General features: G+C 45.6%; 1 protein-coding gene across 8 annotated transcripts in view; it reads right to left on the bottom strand.

Moving 5' to 3' along the window:
- MAPT (microtubule associated protein tau) overlaps nt 1-14925 on the bottom strand; it is an 83456-nt gene that overhangs the window by 51807 nt on the left and 16724 nt on the right. For 3 of the 8 annotated variants that reach the window (XM_038754507.1, XM_038754511.1, XM_038754513.1), the window contains exon 1: nt 11005-11341. The exons of 3 other annotated variants lie outside the window; for them this stretch is intronic. The gene's annotated coding sequence lies outside the window, so the exon portion shown is untranslated. Of the gene's footprint in view, nt 1-11004; nt 11342-14925 lie in introns of those variants that run through there. 2 more of the 8 variants (XM_038754512.1, XM_038754514.1) reach the window with 1 other exon arrangement.

The raw sequence follows: 14925 nt of genomic DNA, 5'->3' as shown, positions 1-14925 counted from the left end.
CTGCCTCTCATCCTCTCTCTCCCCCTGGTTTCTGTTCTGGATGAAAAGTTCAGCCACTGCTGACCTCAGGCGTGAGGTGTAGCAGGGGAGAGATGGCTGTGTCCCAGGCCTGGTTGGAGGTCAGAAGGTCCCTCCATCGCAAGTTGGCATTCTTGGAAAGTAAAACAATTTCCCTTGAGACCCCACCCGGCACCTTGACTTGGAAGAAGAAAAAGAAATCTTCCCCAGGAAAGAGTTCAGGCAAGGAGCACACTCAGAGCACCTGGCACTGGGGCAGGGGAGAGACCGCAGCCAGTTCCTTGGAGGTTCCAGATGCAGCCGCTCTGCTCTTCTTTAGTCCCACCCGCCGGGCCCAGGATGGACAGACAAGCAAAGGACAGAAAACCACCGTGGCCTAGTGGAAAGCCCACAAGCCTGGGAGTCAGAAGTCCTGGGTTTCCATCCCGGCTCCACCACCTGCCTGCTGGGTGAACTTAGGCAAGTCACTTTACTTCTCAGAGCCTCGGTTTCCTCATCAGTAAAATGGGGGTTCGATACTTGTCCTCCCTTGGACTTTTATGGTAAGCCCCATGTGGGACATGGAATGTGTCCAATCTGATTATCGTCTTCCTATCTCAGTGCTTGCTTCAGTCTTTGGCATGAAGTAAGTGTTTAACCTATACCATAGTCATTTCTTATTTATTATGAGACACTAAACCCAGAATATCCGGCTGCTACTGCTGCAGGTGGCCAGGATGTTGGCTCCTCCATTCTGATCTCTCTGATCTCCTTCTACAGTCCAGTCCACACACTTCACTCCTGTAACTTCAACCTGCTCACTGGACCTTGATCTAGCCTATCTCCCTGCCAACCATTTGCCTGTGTTCTCCCTCTGGTCTGGAACGCCCTCCCCTTTCACCTACAACAGATCCCCCCTCTCCCCACCTTAAAGCTTCATTAAAATCACATCTCCTCCAAAAGGCCTTCCCCAACCAGACCCTCATTTCCCCTACTCTCTCCACCCTTCTGCGTCACCTATGCACTGGAATTTGTACCCTTTATGCACTCGATAGTCATCCTACCCTCAGCTCCACATCTGTGTACATATCCATAATTTATTTATTTTAATATCTGTTTCCCCACCCCTCCATACAGTAAGCTTGTAGTGGGCAGCAATCATGTCTACAAACTCCACTGTAATGTACTCCCCCAAATATTATTATAATTATAATTATTATACTTGTTAAGCACTTACTATGTATCCAGCACCGTTCTAAGCGCTGTGGATACAAATTAATCTGGTTGGACACAGTACCTGTCCCATTTGGGGCTCACACTCTTAATACCCATTTAGGCAGATGAGGTAACTGTGGTCCAAAAGAAGCTAAGTGACTTGCCCAAGGTCACAGAGTAGGCATGTGGCAGAGCTGGGATTAGAACCCAGAACCTTCTGACTCTCAGGTCCTTGCTCTATCCACTAAACCTCACAGTTTCTCACTCTGCTAAGTGTTTAGTACAGTGCTCTGCACACAGTAAGTGCTCAATGAACACCACTGACTGATTGATTGATTGACTGGAAGGCTGGGGTGGGCCTGTGGACCAGGGTGTTGCCCAGAAGTGAGGGAGAAGCTGTCTATTAGATAGACTTAGGGCTTCACCCAGGCCTGCAATCTTCTGGCCAGAAACCTGGGTCTGCTCGGATCCAGTGAAGTTGAGGGCTAGCAGCCAATCCAGGCGGATTCAGAAAAACCTTTGACATTCCCTTTGGTCAGAGTGAACTGAGCCCATGTCCATTTGTGCAGCCAAGGAGCACGTGGGCTGGTGTTCTGTGCTTCTTATTTGAATAAACATGGGCTTTGTCTGGGAGGGTCAGGCACGGAGCAGCTAGCTCTTGCCTCGCTGTTATTTATCTGGACTGAGCTGGAGTCCAGGAGGATGATGTCATCTTTCCAAAATGATCTTCGGGTGCTCCTGGTGCTTTTGGGAAAATGCCACAGAAAACAGAAGCCAAATGCCACGATGAAACCCCAAATACTGGCTTTGCCCCCCTTTGTTTCAGGACCGAGCTGTATCTGTGGAGTCTTACCCTAACAAATGCATCTGAGACAGAATTCAATCTTCATCATCATCATCATCAAAGTAATGATAATGATGGTACCTATTAAGTGAGAACTATGTGCCAAGCACTGTGCTATATGCTGGAGTGGATACAAGATTGGACACAGCTCCTGTCCCACATAGGGCTCACCATCCATGAGAGAGAAATACTGAGTATGCATATATACCCAAGGACTCAGACTGGCTATAAATAATAAATAGAAACATAAATGCAAGAGGCGGCTGGAGGGTCAATACTAAGCACTATTTACCTACTTTTTTCCATCAGTTATTGAACATCTGCTGCATGCAGAGCACTTTACTAAGCGCTTGGCAGAGTACGATAGTTAGAAGACATGATCCCTGCCCTTAAGGAGCCCACAGTCTAGTGCAAGGAGAAACACTAAAATGCTTTGCAGGTGGGAGGAAGGAGGAAAAAGGAGATACCATGAGTTAGTACTTAAAAGCAGGGTATGTAACAATAACAGTAACAATAATTACTATCATTATATTATACTATAATTACTATTATAATATAATTATTATTACTACTAATAATAATAATAATGGTATTTATAAAACACTATGTACTAAGTACTGGGGTAAAAACAAGATAAACAATATCTTGTTTATATTATCATTATAATAGTAATAATACAATAATAATATAAATGTTATTATTATTATTATTATATTTCTTAAGCACTTACTATGTTTCAAGCATTGTTCTAAGAGCTGGGGTTCCTACAAATTAATCAGACTGGACACAGTGCCTGTCTCGCTTGGGACTCACAGTTAAATAGAGGAATTAGGATTTAATCCCTATTTTGCAGTTGAGGAAACTGAGGCACAGAGAAGTTAAATGACTGCCCTAGGTCACACAGCAGGTAGGTGGTGGAGCCAGGATTAGAATCCATGTCTTCTGACTCCCAGGCCTTTCCACTATGCCATGCTGCTTCTCCATAGGGTTCACAGTCTAAACAGAAGGGATAACAGGTATTGAATCCTGATTTTATAGATGAGGAAAGCGAGACACAGAGAAGGTAACTAAGTTGCCTAAGGTTATGGAGCAAGGTAGGGCCAGGATAAGAACCCAGGCCCCAGGGCCATGTTTTTTCCTCTAAGCAGCATTGCTGCAGAAGTACCACAGGTGGTACATAAAGTGCAAATCAGTCAATCACATTTACTGAGTGCTTACTGTGTGCAGAGCACTGTGACTAAGCACCTGGAAGAGTACAACATAAAAGAGTTGTTAGACGTATTTGCTGCCCACAGTGAGCTTGTGATTGGTGCAAAATATGGGGAGGTAGCTGGGGTTGGGAATAACTTCACCCAGGAAACAATCAATCAATCGTATTTATGGAGCACTCACTGTGCACAGAGCACTGTACTAGGTGCTTGAGAGAATACAATATAAAACAGTTAGTAGACACATTCCCTGCTCACATAGAGCTTAGTCATTCATTCATTCATTCAATCGTATTTATTGAGTGCTTACAGTCTAGAGTCTAGGAATAATTCAAGGGGCTCCACTCAACCAATCCCATCTTTTGCTCACAGTCTCCATTTTTGCAATTCTGCAGACTCATCTTCACAGGCTGAGGGGGCCGGAAGCTCTAAGAGCTTTCCCCGGTGCCAACAGAAGCACGAACCAGACATCTTTGCCCAGGCAGGGAGGGACCCCAGTTCCACACCCCCAGCTGGTGCTGGGGAGGACGCTAGGTTCTGAGAGAGAATGGCCAGGGAGCCAAACTAAGCAGCGATGAGCTTGGGGCAGGGTATCCCGGCTGGAATCCCCAACTCTCGGTTTCAAAGGTGATGCACCTGACTTGATCTCACACCGCCGAGAACATTCGTGTCTTGTTCCCAGCCAGTGCAGATGCCCGGTCACGTGGAGTCACGTGGGGTCACAGGCCAGTCCTGTGATCCCCGGGGAATGGGCCAAGGATGCAGGCAGCTGGTGGAGTGGAGCCAGGGGGTAGGGAGGGCACCACAGTGAAAGATCTGGCTCTCGACTGCTTTGGGTCCTTTCCCTAGGAAATCTGAGCCCGAAGGTGAATGTCATGAGCCAGTTCAGCCTCGAGGAAAGAGCACAGGATGGGGAGTCAGGATGCCTGGGTTCAAATTCCAGCTCTGCCGCCGGCCTGCTGTGTGACCTCGGGCAAATCACCTGTCCTCTCTGTTTCCCCAACTGCAAAATGGGGAGAAGAACCCTGCTCTCCCTCCCCTTGTGAACCCCAAGTGGGAGGACACTGTGTCCCATCTGATTACCTCGTTTCTGCTCCAGAACTTGGCACAGTGCTTGGCACATTCATTCATTCATTCAATCATATTTATTGAGCACTTACTGTTTGCAAAACACTGTACTAGGGCTTGGAAGAGTACAATATAACTTCAGACATATTTCCTGTCCACAATGAGCTCACAGTCTGGAGGGGGAGACAGACATTAATATAAACAAATAAATAAATTACAGATATACACATATGTGCTGTGAGCGTTAAGTAAGCGTTCGATACATAGTAAGCATTCAGTACATCCCATCATCAGCATTCTCAGCCTCTCATTATTAACTTCCTGTCTTCTGTTTGAAGGACATCTGATGACGTGTGCTGAAGTCATTCGCATAGAAGATTCCTGAGCCACAGAAGGCAACCAGATCAGATCAATAATTCATCCCATCAGTCAACCTGACTGATCTCCTGCCATGTGCGCTAAGCACATGCCCTGGCCCCCAAGCCCGCCAAACCAACGCCGCAGAAAGCAATACGGGCTCCCGCCATCGGTTTGGCCACGGCACGTGACTCCACTGCAGCAGCCTTTGGCTACGGCACTGACAGGGCATGACAGGGCTCTTTTTAGGGGAGGGAGGCAGAAAAAAAGCAAAAATGGATGGCAGTGGGGTGCACCGGACACATGACCATAGCCTGCAAATCGCAGCCTCCGGCTAGATCTCAGCTGAACCAGGAACTCTTGCTGCCCCCAAGTACTATTTTGCAGTAAGCTTTGATGGTGTCCTCACCTGCTCCACCACTTGTCTGCTGTGTGACTTGGGGCAAGTCATCTCACCTCTCTGTTGCCCCAGTTACCTCATCCATAAAATGGGACTTGAGACAGTGAGCCCCATGCAGGACAGAGACTAAGTCCTAATCAATTTGCTTGAATCCACCCCAGCTCTTGGTACAGTGTTTGGTACATAGTAAGTGCTTAACAAATGCCACAATTATTATTATTATTGTTCACCCAGAGCAGCCAGTTTGCTCTCTCAGCGTTAGTGCCTCACAGCACTGTCCACCCCACAGCTGTTTCGAGCTTTTTACTGTTTCATCTTTCCTTCCTGGCCTGTTATCCCTCCTTAGCCCCCTCCCTTATTCTGAGATTGTGAGCCCTTTGCAGGTGCCAGGGGCCAGACCTAAGACTCCCCCATGTGTTTTTTCCCAGTGCTTAGTTCAGTGTTCTGCACACAGTACCTGCTCCATAAACAGTACTATTACTGTTTCTCTACTAACTCTGTTGTACTGTACTCTCCCAAGCGCTTTGTACAGTGCTCTGCACACAGTAAGTGCTCAATATATACCCGCTGAGGATGATGATGAGTCATCTTGCTTCAAGCCTCGCAGGCTTCGTGTAGTGTGAGGCCCACTCTCTTTCCCCCTCTCAGGGTGAGAAAGAGAGGACCAAAATAGCATTTGCCAAGGTGCTCAAGTTTGTTCCCATGGGGTCGCCGCTCCAAGAGGCGGGGCCGTGAGCTCATCAACGAGTGGTCTATATCAATTATTCAGCCCAAGGGAAAGGGCAGGATTGCAGTCTACCAGCCCATTCATAATTAATGATGAATTTCCTTTCTTTTTCCTGCTAGGCATTTTCTGAACATTTTCCAGTAAGCTCCATGGTTCTGACTTGTCAGCAACACCATGGACAGACTGTAAGCTCCCTGAGGGGAGGAACTATGTCTACTAACTCTACTGCACTCTCTACAGCACAGTGCTCTGCTCACAGTAGACCATGACTCGCCAAATCCAAAGGCTTCTACACCATCCTAATCCTCCTCGACCCTTCAGCTACCTTTGATACTGTGGACCACCCCCCTCTCCTGGAAACATTCAACCAAGGCTTCACTGACAGTATCCTCTCTTGGTTCTTTCCCTTATCTCTCTGTCCACTCCTCCCTAACCTCTTTTGCAGGCTCCTTCTCCATTTTCCACCCCCTATCTGTGGGGGTGCCTCAAGGTTCAGTTCTGGGTCCCCGTCAATCTTCCATCTATACCCACTCCTTTGGGGAACTCACTGCACTTGGATTTGCACTTATGTACATATAATAATGGTGGTATTTGCTAAGCACTTACTATGTGCAAAGCACTGTTCTAAGTGCTGTTCTAAGCGCTACATATCCATAATTTATATTGACATCTGTCTCCTACTCTAAACTGTGAGCTCCTTGTGGGCAGGAAACACGTATACCAACTCTGTTGTACTGTACTATCCCAAGCGCTTGGTATACTGCTCTGCACACAGTAAGCGCTCAATAAATACCATTGACTGATTCACTCTCATAGCTTTACCCCCTTTACATGCATGAATCCCAAATCTACCTCTGCAGGCCTGATCTTTCTCCTTCTCTAATCTCACATTTCCTCCTGCCTTCAGGACATCTCTACCTGGATGTTCTGCCAACATCTCAAATGTAACATGTCCAAAACAGAGCTCCTTATCTTCTTACCCAAATCCTGTCCTCCTCAGACCTTTCCCAGTACTTTAGACAGCACCACTATTCTCCCTTATCTTACAAGCCCATAATCTTGGCATTCTCCTCGACTCATCTCTCATTCAACCCACACATTCAATCTGTCACCAAATCCTGTTTGTTCTTCCTTCACAACATTGCTAAAATCCACCCTTTCCTCTCCATCCAAACTGCTACCACGTTAATCCAAGCACTTGTCCTATCCCATCTTGATTACTGTATCAGCTCCTTGCTAACTTCCCTGCCTCCTGTCTCTTCCCACTCCAGTCCATACTTCACTCTGCTGTCCAGATCATATTTTCTACAAAAACCATTAGGCAATGTTTCCCCATTCCTCAAGAACCTCCAGTGGTTGCCCATCCCCCTCTCCATCAAACAGAAACTCCTTTCCCTCAGCTTTAAAGCACTCCATCAGCTCACCCCTTCCTCTCTCACCTGATTTCCTACTACAACCCAGCCTACTCAGCTCTTCTAATGCCAACCTACTCACTGTACCTTGATATCTATCTTGCTGCTGACCCCTCACCCACATCCTCCCTCTGACCTGGAACTCCCTCCCTCTTCACATCCCACAGGGAGTCACTCTCCCCACCTTAAAAGCCATATTAAAATTACATATCCTCCAAGAGGCCTTCCTCAACTAAGCCCTCAGTTCCCCTACTCCATCTTCCTTCTGCATCACCTAGGCACTTAGATCTGAACCCTTTAAGCACTTAATAGTCACTCCACCCTCAGCCCCACAGCACTTACATACATATCCATAATTTATTTTCAAGTCTGTTTCCCCACTCCCTGGTCTGTAAGCTCACTGTGGGCAGCGAACATGTCTACTGACTCTGTTGTATTGTACTCCCCCAAGTGCTTAAAACAGTGCTCTGCACACAGTAAGTGCTCAATAAATGCCACTGATTTATAGATTGATACTAATTCTATTGTACTCTCCTAAGTGCTCAGTACAGTACCCTATCCATACAGTGGTCTGCACACAGTAAGCACTCAATAAATATGACTGAATGAATAGTAGACTTTATGCTCCTCGAAGGCAAGGTTCATGTCCACTAACTCTATTTTACTCTCCCAAGAGCCGAGTACAGTGCTCTGCACACAGCAGACTGTAAGATCCTCGGGGCCAGGGATCATGAACACTTTCCCAAGTGCTTGGTACCACGTTCTGCCCACAGCACGTGCTCAGTCAATTCTTTTGACTGATGGATTGACTGACTGATATATAAGCTCTTTATCTGCAAGGGTCTTATCATTTCACCAGCAGTTTTAAACCATCCTAGTTTTGGATGAAAACTGCTCTTGCAAAAATGCCCTGTAGGATGAGGTGACGACAGAAATGCAATGAAACACATTATCTGGAAAAGAGCTTAGTATAGTGCACTGCACACAGTAAGCACTCAATAAATATGACTGATTGATTGATCTGGGAAAAACAGATCAGACTCTATACGCATTATGTGGTATGAGGAGTTATTTCATTTTCCCAGGAAGTAGTGCCAATCATTTTCATCTTAATTTTGTTATCTTATTCATTTATTCAATAGTATTTATTGAGTGCTTACTGCAGGCAAAGCACTGTACTAAGCTCTTGAGAGAGTACAATACAAAAGTGAACAAACACATTCCCTGCCCACAACAAGTTCACAGTCTAGAGTCTTACCATCATTACCATCAACTCTTAGAAACTGGAACAAAATTAGGTTCAGTGATTCTGCAGCTTTCCTATGAAAACAGTGCCTACTCATTTCTTTCTTTCAGAGAGTTTTGGGAGTGTCACACAAACAACCTTGGTGTGACTCTTTGATATTGGATTTCAATCTCTAATCTCCAGGTTTCCTCATTTGTAAGCAGGTTTCATTCCAGATGGGAGCCCAGGAGCTCAGATAAAATTCATTCTTAGATTGCAAGCTCACTGTGGGCAGGGAACACATCTACTGACTCTTGTTGTATTGTACTCTTCCAAGCACTCTGAGTTCTGCACATAGTAAGTGCTCAATAAATACCATTAACTGATTGACTCTTCTTGGGAATCAATTAAATGTTGCTTGATGGAAAGAGCACGGGGCTGGGAATCAGAGGACCAGGGTTTGAATCCTGGCTCTGCCACTTGCCTGCTGTGTGACCTTGGGCAATTCACTTCAATTCTCTATGCCTCAGTTTCTTCATCTTCATCTTCTTCATCTTTAATGGGGATTAAATATCTGTTCTTCCTCATACAGACTGTGAGCCCCAGGTAGGACAGGGACTGCGCCTGACCCGATTACCTTGAATCTATCCTTGTGCTTGGCACATAGTAAATGCTTAATAAGTATCAAAATAATTGTTATTCTTCAGTTTCAAATAGAGTCTCTCAAGTGCTGCTGCCCTGGGGGCCAAATTTCCATGGTAATATTTTCTCATAGTAGTGATAATATTGAATAGGGGCTTACTATATGCTATGCTCTGTGCTAATCCCTGGGATCATCAGATTCTTCATTCATTCATTCATTCATTCAATCGTATTTATTGAGTGCTTACTGTGTGCAGAGCACTGTACTCAGACAGTTTACTCCTCCAGAGACTCCTAGTCTCATAGTGAACACAGATATTTTATCCTTATTTTACAGATGAGTAAACTGAGGCTCAGAGAAGTGAAGTGACTGGCCCCTTGGTCACACAGCAGAACTGTGGCAGAGCTGGGATTAGAATCCAGGTTTTCTAACTCCCCATGCTATACTTGTTCCACTAGGCCTCTTATTCGACTGATAACCCTTCTCCAAGCCCCTCAGCTGGATCCAGGAAAGTATGAACTCCCTCTACCTGAAATTTATTTTAATGCCTCCCTTACTAAACTATATGCTCCTGGAGGGCAGTGGTTATGTCTTTTAACTCTACTGTACTCTGCCAGGTACTCAGTACAGTGCTCTGCACACAGTGGACTGTAAACTTCTGGAGAGGAGAGATCGGGTCTTCTAACTCCACTGTACTCTCCCAGGCAATCAATCAATCAATCAATCAATCAATCGTATTTATTGAGCACTTACTGTGTGCAAAGCACTGTACTAAGCGCTTGGGAAGTGCAAGTTGGCAACATATAGAGACAGTCCCTACCCAACAGTGGGCTCACAGTCTAAAAGGGGGAGAAAGGCACTCAGTACAGTGTCCTGCACATAGAAGATACTGCATCAATACTCCTGATTGCCGGAGCTAGGGATTTTTCCTCCTCTATTCAAAGGTCAGAAGGACTTTAACCTCCCAGTTGCCTTACTAATGCTCAACAACACTTGGGATTTTCTTGCCACTTGGAGCTCACTTAGACTGAGAGCCCCAAGTAGGACAGGGACTGTGTCTGACTGATTAGCTCATATCTACCCAAGTGCTTTAGTACAGTGCTTGGCACATAGTAAGTGCTTAACAAATAATAATAATAATAATAATAGTAATAATAATGGTATTTGTTAAGAGCTTACTATGTGACAAGCACTAAACTCTGGAGTAGATACAAGGCAATCAGGTTGAACATGGTCCCTACCCAACATGGGACTCACAGCCTCAATCCCCATTTTACAGTTGAAGTAACTGAGGCACAGAGAAGTAAAGTGACTTGCCCAAAGTCACACAGTTGACAAGTGGTAGAGCTGGAATTAGAACCCATGACCCCTAATTCCCAAGCCTGTGCTCTTTCCACTAAGTCATGCTGTTTAGTGGAATAGTAAATACCATTACTACTACTATGTGAAGCAGTGTGGTCTCCTGGGAAGAGCATGAGCCTGAGCCTGGGAGTCAGAGGGCCTGGATTTTAACTTACCAGCTGGGTGGCCTTAGACAAGTCGCTTGATTTTTCTGGGCCTCAGTTTCTTCATCTGTAAAATGGTGATTAAATTCCCTTTCTCCCTCTCCCTCAGACCGTGAGCCTCATGTGGGAGAGGGACTGAGTACAGCCTTATTACCTTATATTTATCCCACTACTTAGTACAGTACTTGGCATACAGTAAGCACTTAGCAAATGCTATTATTACTATTATCATCATCATCATCATCATCATTACTGCTCACATCTCTTCTGCTCTCTTGATCTCTAAACACCACTCTGGGCTCAAAGGGGTACCAAGAAGAGCTGTGTGGTAGCCCAGCAATACCATAATTCTATTTGGAAGAAGAGGTCCTTGTTTACCTAAGGAAAATATTAAAATACTCACTGGCTCCGGTCTCGCCTGCCTCCTGCTGCTCCGCTGGGCCCCAGACGGAGCTGGAATGTGGTGGTCAAGGTGAGTAACGCTAGTCTCTCCCCACTTATTCGGGTTGGAAGCACTGTCATTTACTGAGGATAATTTCCTATAAGCTATTCCTGCCTTTACATAGAGAAAAATTATGGGGGAACAGCCTGCTAAACAGAGGGGATGTTTATTTAGTCTGTGATTCAGTGGGATTTCATTTGAACATACAAAGTTGTGTACTGGCTTGTGTGGAGGTGTGAAGGAAGAAGATCTTACACAAGCAAGTGATCACTAAGGTTACCAACTCATGGGTGAGGGGGTTGGCGACCTCACAGTGCCCGGAAAAGGGGCCCATGGGTCTATGACATCATCAGAACTCTGGGCCCTATGTCTCTTCTCCCTCCCCTGCCCCCTCCTCCAGACCATTATTCCTACCCAGCAAGACTAAGGACTCTCTCTCTCTCATATATCTATCTATATCTATATATCTATATATATATCAATATACATAGATAGATCTATGAGCCATAAAACATGTGGACAGGTGTCAAGTTGTCAGAACAAGTCTTTCTGCCCTGACCACTCTCTGACTCTTGTCACCAGCAATCAACTTCCCAACCAAGTCCAAAGGCCCCATCTCTGTCCCCATCCTTCTGTCTTAGACGTTGTTAATAATAATACTAATGCTAATATTTGTTATGCACTTATTACTATGTGCCAAGCACTGTGCTTCATGCAATACAATCAGATCAGACACAATCTCTGTCCCATACAGGCTCATGGTCTAAGGAGGAGGAAGAACAGATATTTTATCCCCATTGTACAGATGGCGAAACTGAGCACAGAGAGGTTGTGATCTACCCAAGGTCACACAGTAAGCAAGTAGGTGCTACTGGAAAGAGCATGGGCCTGGGAGTCAGAGGGCCTGGGTTCTAATCCAGGTCCCACCTCTTGTCTGATGTGTGACCTTAGACAAGTCACTTAACTTCTCTGCGCCTCAGTTATCTCATCTATAAAATAAGGATTAAGACTGAACCCTTTGTGGGACAGGGACTGTGTCCAAACTGATTATCTACCCCAGTGCTTAGTACAGTGCCTGGCACACAGTAAGCACTTAACAAATACCATAAAAAGGGGGCTTTAGTGTATATTACAGCATTCTGTGCCCAGTAAGTGCTCAGGAAATGCCACTGATTGATTGATTGCAGGGGGAAAAAGGAGCAAAAATAGAGATGAAGAGAGTGAGGCCAAGGACCTAGCAGAGTTGGCATTAGAACTCAGGTCCCCAACTTCAGATCCTGGGTTCTTTCCACTGGGTGACACTGCTGACGGTTCTCTCTTCCTGGAAAGTCTCCGCCCTTCAGAGCCTCTGTGTTCCCCTGAGGGCACAAAGCCCACCTGGCTCTCAGCCCACAGTTCCCTCTCTGGCAGGGCCTGAGCCTGGCTCAAGAGGAGAATCCTGGAGGACATCTCGGCACATGCGGAGGATGAGGGAGATGGGCGGACCCTGCAGCGCCTTCCCGTACAGCAAGTCTCAAGCGATTCTCTGAGAACAGGATCCGACTGCTCAGTTCAGCCCCTTCCCAGAAGCCTTCTTTAGCACTAAAAGGCTCTGGGAAGTGATAAGTCCAATTCCTCGGTATTGGACTGCTTAGTCCACGTGAAATATTGATGCCTGGATTGGACCGCAAACTGATGAAACTACAATAACTAATGGGGGAGGAGGGGCGTGTACAGTCCCATGAGTGAATCAAAAGGGACGACCCAACATACAGCTGCACCCTTCATTAATATTAATGATCCAATAGTTAAGTGTCCACACAGATCAAGCAAGGTATGAATGCTTCTCTATTTTCTTCCCTGCATTATTCATCTTTCCACTTAGTCTTTCTAGAGAGCAGTGCCTATAGTTCTCATCCTTTCATCAGCTCCAGTGATGAAAGACTCTCTCCCTCCCTGCCTCCCTTCCAACCCCCATACTCCATTTGTCTCCAAATCCTCCTGGTTTTTCCTTCAAAGCATTCCAGAATCTGCCCCTTCTTCTCCAGCAAAACGGCCACCATATGAACCCTATCATTTAAGCACTAATCAACCAATCATATTTATTGATTACCTATTGTGTGCAGAGCACTGTACTAAGCGCTTGGGACAGTACAATAACGGAGTGGGTGGGCATGTTCCCTGCCCACAACAAGCTTACAGGAGAAGACAGGTATTAATATAAATAGTAAATTACGGATATGTACATAAGTATTATGGGGCTGAGGGTGGGGTGAATAAAGGATGCAAATCCAAGTGTAAGTGCAACACTGAAGGGAGTGGGAGAAGAGGAATTGAGGTGTCAGTCAAGGAAGACCTCTTGGAGAAGTTGTGATTTTAATAAGGCTTTGAAGGCGGGGAGAGTGATCTTCTGTTGGATATGAAGGGGAGGGAGTTCCAGGCCAAAGAGAGGAAATGGCAGGGCAGGCACTAACTCAGGTATGGCTCCCCTTCTTCCTCTTGTCTATAATTTCATTTCAGTGCCAGACTCTCCAGCTAGACTGTAAGCTCCTTGAAGTTAGGGAAGCAGTTTGGTCTAGTGGAATGAGCATAAGCCTTGGCGTCAGAGGATTTGGGTTCTAATCCCAGCTCCACAATTTACCTGCTGTGTGACCTTGGGCAAATCACTTAACTTCTTTGGGCCTCAGTCACCTCATCTGAAAATTGGGAATTAAACCTGTGAACCTCATGTGAAACATTGGCCATGTCCCACCTGATAATCTTGTACTTAATCTTGTACAGTGCCTGGCAGAGAATAAGCACTTAACAAAAACCATAAAAAAGAGGGATCGTGTCTATGGACTCTAAGGGACTCTCCGTAGTGCAGAGCTCTGCACAAAGCAGGCACTTGGTCAATTCTACTGATTGATCAATTTGCATCACTAGAGAAGAGGCTAACCAAAAGGCATGAAGTGATTCAGCTAGCTTACTCCTCGTTTATGAAATCGAGTCAGAGCTGACCCATTCAGGTTCTCTAAAGATGATTTGGGGATCAAGAGGCTGAAGGGGGAACTGTGTGACCTTGGGCAGGTCTGCTGTATAACTTAGGGCAAGTCACTTAATTTCTCTGTGCCTCAGTTACCTCATCTGTAAAATGGAAATTAAGACTTTGAGCCCCATGTGGGACATGGGCTTTGTTCAACCCAATTATCTTCTATCTACCCCAGCGCTTATTACAGTGTCTGACACATGGTAACTACCGTTTTTTTTTAAAAAAAAACACTTCCCTGCCCCTCTGGCATGATGGTCGGCTCTTTGACAAGAAATCCTGAAACACGTCCAACTTTAAGCAACCCAGCTAAGCTAGGAAGCCTGAAAGAATTCTCTAAGAAAATCCTGGCCTGTGGGTGTTCGTGATGTGGACCTCCATTTTCATTACTCTCAGGACAACCTGCTGCTTCAATATGGCTCTCTTCTCCCTTTCCTCAAAAGCACTCTTTTCACAAAATGGAAGGAAATCTCCCATGTTGAATTGTATTCTACCAAGCTCTTGGCAGGGCTCTGCACACAGTAAGCACTCAATAAATCATGATCATTGATTGATTGATTGATGGCTTCCCCATCGAGATAAAAATTCATGCCACCCAAACTGATAGCTGCATTTTCTAACAGACTCACAAAACTTTCATACCTAACAAAGGCCAAAGCCAGAGGCTCCCTACCCCATTTTGTCATTCAATAACTGGTTTAAGAATACAGCATTTACAACAAGGCCATTTTTCAAGGGTAGAGAAACCAAGAACCGGGTGTTAACAGAGTTGGCCGCACTCAATACTGTCGATGCTCCCATGTGCAGCAAAAACCTATCCACAGCAGACGTGGCTCTCTGGAAAACTCAGGGACACAGACACTTTAAGGCCCTTA

Source organism: Tachyglossus aculeatus, chromosome 11 (assembly GCF_015852505.1).
Source record: "Tachyglossus aculeatus isolate mTacAcu1 chromosome 11, mTacAcu1.pri, whole genome shotgun sequence".
In the NCBI taxonomy this organism is placed as follows: Eukaryota; Metazoa; Chordata; class Mammalia; order Monotremata; family Tachyglossidae; genus Tachyglossus; species Tachyglossus aculeatus.
Note: the sequence above shows the minus strand (reverse complement) of the source record. Positions and strands in the feature narration are given on the sequence as shown.